General features: G+C 40.0%; 1 long non-coding RNA gene across 1 annotated transcript; it reads left to right on the top strand.

The window, feature by feature from the left end:
• The first annotated feature begins 4518 nt into the window (after positions 1 to 4518).
• On the top strand, positions 4519 to 6346 carry LOC126992903 (uncharacterized). The gene is made up of 3 exons (XR_007747156.1): positions 4519 to 4688; positions 4969 to 5262; positions 5688 to 6346. It is a non-coding gene; the product is annotated as an uncharacterized LOC126992903 (long non-coding RNA).
• The last annotated feature ends 2068 nt before the right edge of the window (positions 6347 to 8414 follow it).

Below are 8414 nucleotides of genomic sequence, written 5' to 3'. Positions count from 1 at the left end.
AAGATTATGATATGCAATATGCATAAAGAGGAGACCAAGAAAAAAATAAGGGAGACCATTTTGGACCACAATGAGTTCTTACACACAATTCAGGGTGTTGAGAATAAGATTGAGCTGATTTTTAGTAAGCCTGCAGCTGGCGGTACGATGCACTACATTTTGAGGTGCGACCCAACTGTGAAAGAGCTAATTTACAAGAATCATGACAGGTTGAAATTAGAATGGGGAATATACACAGTGATGGACAGATATCATGCAGCTATATACTATCATTGTCAGAGATACGGCCATCTTGAGGCCAACTGTACTGCCAAGAACAGTGGTGATCTTGAGACCCCAAAGTGTTACAAATACGCTGGCGATCATAAATCAGAGGATTGCTCTATGGCTGAGAAGAGATGCATAAATTGTTTGAGGTAAAAGAAGCCTGAAATCTATCACTCAGCGAATGAAAGAATTCGTAACAACTGATCATGGCTATTAATTAGTGTTTGTACTTAGAGATAAATTGTGTGTGATAAGTGTTAAGAGAATTGGAAATAATCATTGGATATTTAATTGTGATACTATTAAGAAAATATCAGACATGAAAACTAAACCAATGGATATTTGTGATACCATAAAAAGGAAAACATATTGTGTTTAATATGAACCATCAGTAAGCTGTTTATGAAATAAATTAAGACACTCACCACGATGTTTGCGAAAAAGTGCATCGAGGATTATTATCGAGGCTAACATTGTAATTGTTGACGGCCCTCGTAGAGCGCTGCACTAGCAGTGGGGCGGGGCTTGAAACCTCATCAACAGTAAACCATAAACGGTAAACCCTGCTGAAGTTAAACTAATTGGGGGAAGACCAATCTGAGATAACTGAAAATCTAAGTTATCCAAAGTTCAAAATACTGTGCCTTCGGTACTAGTTATTTTTGTCACCCTTGTATCACTAATAAATATTATTGTACAGTACAGTAAACCCGATGAAACTTAAATGCTTGATAAACATGTTGAAAGAAATCTGGGTAGATGGTAAAGATGTGAGACTAATTGCCAACTTGTATTGGGACCAAAAGGCGGCGGTGAGAGTTGGCGAGGAGAAGACAGACTGGATACAGATAAGAAGAGGAGTCAGACAGGGGTGTGTCCTGTCGCCAGACTTGTTTTCTCTATAAGGTCAATGAGTGCTAGAAGATTTGGAAGATATGGATGGAATTTTAATTGGAGGTAGAAATGTTAATAATATAAGGTAGGCTATGCAGATGACACTGTGCTTTTGGCTAACTCACAAGAGAAATTACAAGCACTGGTAAACAGGATACAGGAGAGTTGTGAGAGAAAAGGGCTAAAAATCAATGCCAGTAAAACAGAGGCTGTGGTGGTTACATAGAAAAAGCAGAGAGTGCGAGTGTGGATTCGGATTGGGGAAAGGCTTATTGGTCCGTCCAGTGTCCTGGGGCAGAACAAGACACTGACCGCTTTTCTGATGGTATCTTGCTGAGGCAGAGTGATGGTTTCAAAAGTATTTTACAACATGAAGCACATGTTGTTCTATGTTGCCAATTTCTAAACCATGAGCCAATACATCTAGAATGTGTGCAACCATGGGTTAGCAACTTCAGTTCATTTGCTTGTTGTAACTGTTTTCTCATCTTGTTGACATTGGCTGCATTAGATGCTTAAGTCTGTCCTCATATAGCAAATTTCTCACCCCTTGTATCTTTTTTTTTATGCCTCCATGGTCTAGTGGTTAGCGTGCCTTGCTACGAACCCGTGCCCCGGGTTTAAATCCCGACCTGGGCAGTCAGCGTGCCACTCACCCACCTGATCATCCTCCCTTTCGGGCTGGTCGATAAATGGGTACCTGGGGAAACCTGGGGAAGGTAAACTGTGCCATACGAGGGAAGACTCAAACAGTTAAACTTGCATTCTCTAGAAAGGCGAAGGGTGCGTGGAGACATGATCAAGGTTTATAAATGGATGAAGGGCTTTAATAAGGGAGACATTCATAAGGTTTTGTTGGTAAGAGAACCGGGTAGGACACGAAGTAACGGGTTTAAACTGGATAAATTCAGATTCAACAGGGACATAGGCAAAAATTGGTTTACTAACAGGGTGGTGGATGAGTGGAATAGGCTTAGCAGTCATGTGGTGAGTGCCAATACAATTGTCACATTCAAAAATAGACTAGATAAATTCATGGACAGCGATATCAGGTGGGGTTAGATACACGGGAGCTTAGGGTCAAAGGAGCTGCTTCGTACAGGCCTACCGGCCTCTTGTAGACTCCTGCGTTCTTATGTTCTTATGGTAACCTGGATGTCACGCTGACCCTATCCTGGGGTGATGGGTTCTTCTTACCAATGGCTCAAGGGCCAGTGCCACAGAGATGAGCACTGCGGCCACACTCAGCTGTAGCGTATGCCCCCATCTTTACTCTTTTGGTTGGTCTCAGCCAATTGGTAGTGCAGGCAACTGTTATATAGTGCTGCCATCTTGCTTGGCTAATCCACCCCCCCTCCCCCCGAGCTTCACTTGGTCCTCCTTAGAGAGTTTCGCTGGAGTCCAGTTGATGGGCAATCATGAGGACAGCATGTGGGTAGTCTTGGGCCCTTCCAAACACTCAAATGAACTAAAGAAAAACTATTAAAAGGGACAAAAAACACCAACTTTAGGAAGTGTCAGTAAAGGAAATATTTGCAATATATTCCCTTATTTCTCAAAGAATCACTTCACATACATACATGGATCATCCACAGCCTTTTCTGATACTTTCATTGGAAACTGCATTCATCTTTCTTTGTGCAATTTCAGTGAGGACATGTCCAAAACATGACATGATCTGGTTAGACTGTTAAGAGACTAGAGAGAGTTGTGGTGTGGTGCTGGCCAGTGGCTGGCTGGCTGCGGCTGGTCAGTCTTAGGACTGCCTCAAACAGCCAGCCAGGTTACTTATCATGATGGAATATGATACAAGAATACTCCAACAAGTGTTTGAAACTAATGTAGAGAATATAGAGCCTTACATTCATTTCATTATTTTCATTAATAATAATAAAAAAAATTGATTCAAATGAAAAAATCTGATTTAGCTAAATAAAAAAAATTGTTATTTTTGATTAAAAAAAAATCAACAACCCTGCCTTTGGAGCATGATTAGTGAAGACGGAGGAAGTGAGAAGGAAATAGGCAGGAGAATATGTATAGCAAAGACGGCATTCAGAAATATGAGGAAACTGTTGAATAATTTGAGTATGAATATGGAGATGTGATTGAGATTACTTAAATGTTTTGTATGGCCAACTTTACTATATGGTTGCAAAACATGGACAATTAAAATAAATACAAAGAAAAGGATAGAAGCAGCAGAAATGTGGTTTTTGAGGAGAATGTTGAGAATTCCCTGGACAGATAGAGTAACAAACCAGGAAGTTCTGCGAAGAGCACCAGTAGATAGGCAATTGATGAAAAGTATAAGAAGGCGACAACTGAAGTTTCTGGGTCATGTGCTGAGAAGGAGAGGACTAGAAAGTGACTGCTTGGAAGAATGGAAGGAAGAAGAGCAAGAGGACGTCAAGGAATTAAATTTATGGATAGCCTGCTACAAGGCATGGATGGAAGACACAGTGTGGCAGAAGTTGTGAGAATGGCTGATGATAGGGAGAGATGGAGGTCCATGATCACCATCACAAAACTGGCACCTCGGTAAAAAAACAGTAAACCCACTGTAAGTCAAGCTAATTTGGGGAAGACCAATCCGAGATAACCTAAAATCCTAGTTATCATAAGTTAAAAAATTCCATGCAGATGGTAGTTACTTTGGTCACCCCATACACTTACAATACGTTCGAGATATATGAAATTTGGCCTATATCACTCTGACTTAGGGAGGATTTACTGTAATGAAGTTGGGATTTATTTCTGTTTATTGCATTTTGGCAGTGGGACAAAGGTCAGCTTAGCTTAAGTTAGATTTAGTTGGTAGGTCAGGTCAAGTTAGGTTAATGAGTTGTTGATTGTAGTCATTGTCAATTACCATTATCTAGTGTTAATAGGTCTGTTTCATTTTTGTTGTTTGGTAGTCAAAGTACTGTAGGTGGTTAGTTTGGTTGAACTGAGCTGGGTCATCACTTATCATACTGTAATTTTTTTTCCTGTTTCAGGTATTTGGCAACAGGCAAAATGCAACTCTACAGCAGTGAAGAGCTGGGACCATCATAGCAGACAGTTAGCAGAGTTATCTCCGAAACACTGGCAGCCTTCAACACGACACACATCATGAGAAGATATCTTACATTCCCAACAGAGAATGAAGTGATGCAACTGAACAAAACAGAATTTATGGAAATTGCAAACTTTCTGGGTTTGGTGGGTGTGATAGACTGCACTCACACTAGAATAACTGCACCAAAAGAGTTTCCAGACGAGTATATCAACCGGAAGGGATATCACAGCATCAATGTATAGATTATCTTCAATGCAAGATGTGAAGTCATCAGCTGTTTGGCTAAGTGGCCAGGATCCGTACGTGATTCAGGGATCCTCAATGAAAGTGGGCTTAAGCAGTGTTTTGACGCTGGTATAATCCCACGTGGATGCTCACTGCTAGGAGACCATGGGTATCCCTGTAAACTTTGGCTGCTGACACCTTATCTTAATCCCCAGCCAGGACCACAAGCAAATTACAATATGTAAGTTTATACACACTTGCTTGCTATGCAGAATCAGCATAATTGTGGGGATGTTGCAAGGTAAAGCAGGGATAGCGTAACTGTGCACTCCATGGCTTGGGTATGATTTCATTATCTCATTAATATTTTGGGGGGTTGGGGAACAGGTAACTGCAAGTGTTGATTGAAACAGTTCAGTGTAGGATATATGCTTTGACCAGACAAAAGTGTCACTTAGAAATGTTTGAGTATCCTAATATATTATATTATTACAATGTGGCTTCCATTTCCTTAATTACAGAGCACACTCAAAGACCAGGAATGTTGTGGAGAGGGGAATTGACCAGCTGAAACGAAGATTTCCAGTTCTCCACACTGAAATAAGGGTCAGTCCACCCCTGAAGGTGTGCCAGATTGTCTATGTATGTGCAGTGCTGCACAACATTTGCAAGAGGTGCAATGTTCCTCTTGATGATGAGCATCTGGATAATCAAAATGCTGCCCCAGATCATGATGTTGGGGCAATAGCACCAGCAGCTTGGGGACAAGACAATGGACGAACCTTCAGGGACCACTTTGCTGCAACTCACTTCAGGTACTTTGTTCATTTAATATTCACTGATGTCACTAACTTTTTCACACTCAAACTTTTTCACTTAATCAATTACCATGATCAAAGTTTTTCACCCTTGAAATGTATTGTCATTATACGGCATTTGTCTTCATTGTATCTTTATACCTACACCATCATGTCAAGCAAAAATTCCCATTATTAATAATACTAAGGAAGTTTTCATAATTTTCATATTTATTCAATAAATAACAAGTTTCTTACTATTATATATGTTTTATCTTACAACATAACATTATATTATAAAATATTAATTACACTAATAATGGACTAATTATTGCACTTTGGTTTTGTTGTTCTTTACCCACATTATTTATTATAACTTCCCAAAATAAATTATTGTTTTCATCTTTACAATCGAATGTCATGTCCCTGTTTTCTTTATCCAGACTGCAGTAATGTTCAAAAGACATTGAAGACAGAGCTTCCAGGTCGTCCCAGAACACTGATGCTTGGGCTCTTCTAGCGTTGCTCTCCCGGCAGCAACAAGGCCAGCACCATGGGACTTCTCGGGTGATGGCCCCAACACAATGCAGGTTTCGTTAGGGCTGTAACAGAAAGAGATGAAAATGTCGAGTGTCTTATTATGGCTATCTGTGATGTGTTAGTTAATAGATTCTGCACCTTTCTAATCACAAATTTTGCTAGTCCCTCTAACCACTATTTGGTACTTGTCTGAATGTAAGGAAAAACTCTGACCCTACACTGAGTGCTGGAAATCTCGCATGCCTGCAATGCTCATCGATTGAAAGATGCCCACTTTTCCTTATTCTTACTCTAGCTTTCTTATTTGCACCCCTCACTCCACCTCCTCCTCCTTTTCTTCACCTTTGCCACTCTGCCACATCAGTCCCAACTCATCTCTCTCTTTGTCTCATGTCATTCATTAACTTATGAATGCATTTCAGAATATCTGTATAGATTTAATTCTCTTAAGATGATAATAGTGGTATGCATACTACAACACACAACAATGAAGATCTACAGTTGCACCCTTAAGAGGAGTTGCTTGAACAGCCATAACCACCAACGTTAGCAGAATGACATACAGCAGCAGAGAGAGGAATATGAGGGGGAGAGAGAGAGAGAGAGAGAGAGAGAGAGAGAGGCCAGGTAGATTATAGTAACTATGATATGTGTCACTCCCCTTTTTTTCAGTGTGCACCAGTCTTCCCCAATCCTTTGATGGTTGTCCAGCAAATGTTCTATTATCCATCCCGAGCACTAGCAGGCTTTGCTTTGACTGCTTTTGACTGTGCTTTGAGTGGGTGTCAGGGGTGTTGGTGGCCCGCCTCCTGGAATTAAATCATTTATGTATTAGGGTGTGTGATGTTACATTACTAACAGTGGTCACACCTAAGCTAACACATTCTGACAAATTTCCTGCCGACAAAATGCAGGGTATTGTGTAACTTACTGTGATTCCAGTTATGTATTATTATTCCAGGGTATGATTGGTATTATCAACATGGGAATATCTCATCCTTTACTCAACCAATTGCTCTTCTGTTGTCATACATTTATTAAACTAACATCTCAGACCTCCCAGAAAATTGTAGGAAAGAGTGTAAAGATCAAAACAAGTTTAGATATAGCCATGAAATGTGTGTGGGAGACTGCATGGCCACAGGCGGCCAATGCAACAATGTGTGGAAGCATTCTTATTGGGTTTTTATTGTGGTGAGTTGTGAGTTGTGCCTGCCACAGGACGCTGTGGGTTATTAAGCCACCTAAGGACGTCCAGGTTCCCACAAACATATGACGGCTATTTTAGTATTTGTTTGATCTTTTCACTATTTCCCAGGGATTCCCAGGAGGTTTGAAGGTAATAGAATTCATGTATGACTTGTGAAAAGATTAAGTTGGGTAAGTACATAGCTGGGCACGATAACAGAAAACCTTATTCCCGATAACCGATAACTGATAATGAAAAACCTTATCGGTGATAACCGATATTTGTTAACTGGAGACACAAATATAGGCGATAACCGATAACCGATATAAATCCACAATTCCGATACTAGCTAGCGATAAGTCCGATAGGCTAAAACAATACTATATTGATATTTCAAATAAAAAACATAGATGAATTCAAATTTTCATTATCTGTATTTTAGAAAACTTATAAAACCTGAAAACCACACGTTGACACGTACATATGGACAGTAATATTAGAAACGCCTGAACCGGTGTTGTGTTATTTGGCGTCCGTCAAAAGCTGGCGTTTTGTTTACAAACACTGGTCTCGTGAACTGCGCATGCTCAGACCAGCAAGCGTAGACCTGTACACTCTCACAAAGCTTTTTAACCGTAATTAAGAGTTGCTGGAAGGCTGAATCAGACATACAGCACCACTACCACCATCCTCGCTGTTTCTAGAACGACACGTACTGTACGAGTTGTATTTATATGTACAGAGAGTCGTTTTAGAAAAGGTGAAGATGATGGTACTGTATGTGTGATTCAGCCTTCCAGTAACTCTTAATGTGTTAAAAAGCTTTGTGAAACAGTAACAGGCTACGCTTAATGGTCTGAACATGCAGTTCACATGAGACCAGTGTTTGTAAATATAAGCGCCAGGTTTTGACGATGGGACACTAAATAACACAACACCATGTGCCTTCAATACCATGGCATGCTCACAAACGAATATGGAATATCAAATTTGAAGCAGTGAATAGGCACTTTTTTGGGCAAAGTTAAATGATTTTACTCTTTGATATATTGATTTTTGAGTCTAACATAAAAAATAACCTAATGTTTTAATATTGATAATCTAAATATGAAATCTCTTCACCGAAGATATTTCATACCCCGAAGTTTTTCCATACAACACTGGGCGCCCGGCCACGCATGCGCAGTAGGGAGGAAACAATGTTTTTTTATTCTGAGAGGCGGAAAAAAGATACCGATATATATTTAAATAAGTAATGGATGGCCGATAACCCGATTTTGTTATCAGCGATAAAGTATCGCGATAACTTATCGCAATAACGCCCAGCTATGGGTAAGTAGGAGGAACTCTGCAAGTTAATAATACCAAACTATTTATGCATCTCTGGGCCATCATCGCGGCTGTCCTGACGTACTAAAAGCTACTAAAATGAAAAAAACAT

The sequence above is a fragment of the Eriocheir sinensis genome, unplaced genomic scaffold (assembly GCF_024679095.1).
Source record: "Eriocheir sinensis breed Jianghai 21 unplaced genomic scaffold, ASM2467909v1 Scaffold516, whole genome shotgun sequence".
Lineage (NCBI taxonomy): Eukaryota > Metazoa > Arthropoda > Malacostraca > Decapoda > Varunidae > Eriocheir > Eriocheir sinensis.
This window is presented reverse-complemented; position numbering and strand designations above follow the sequence as displayed.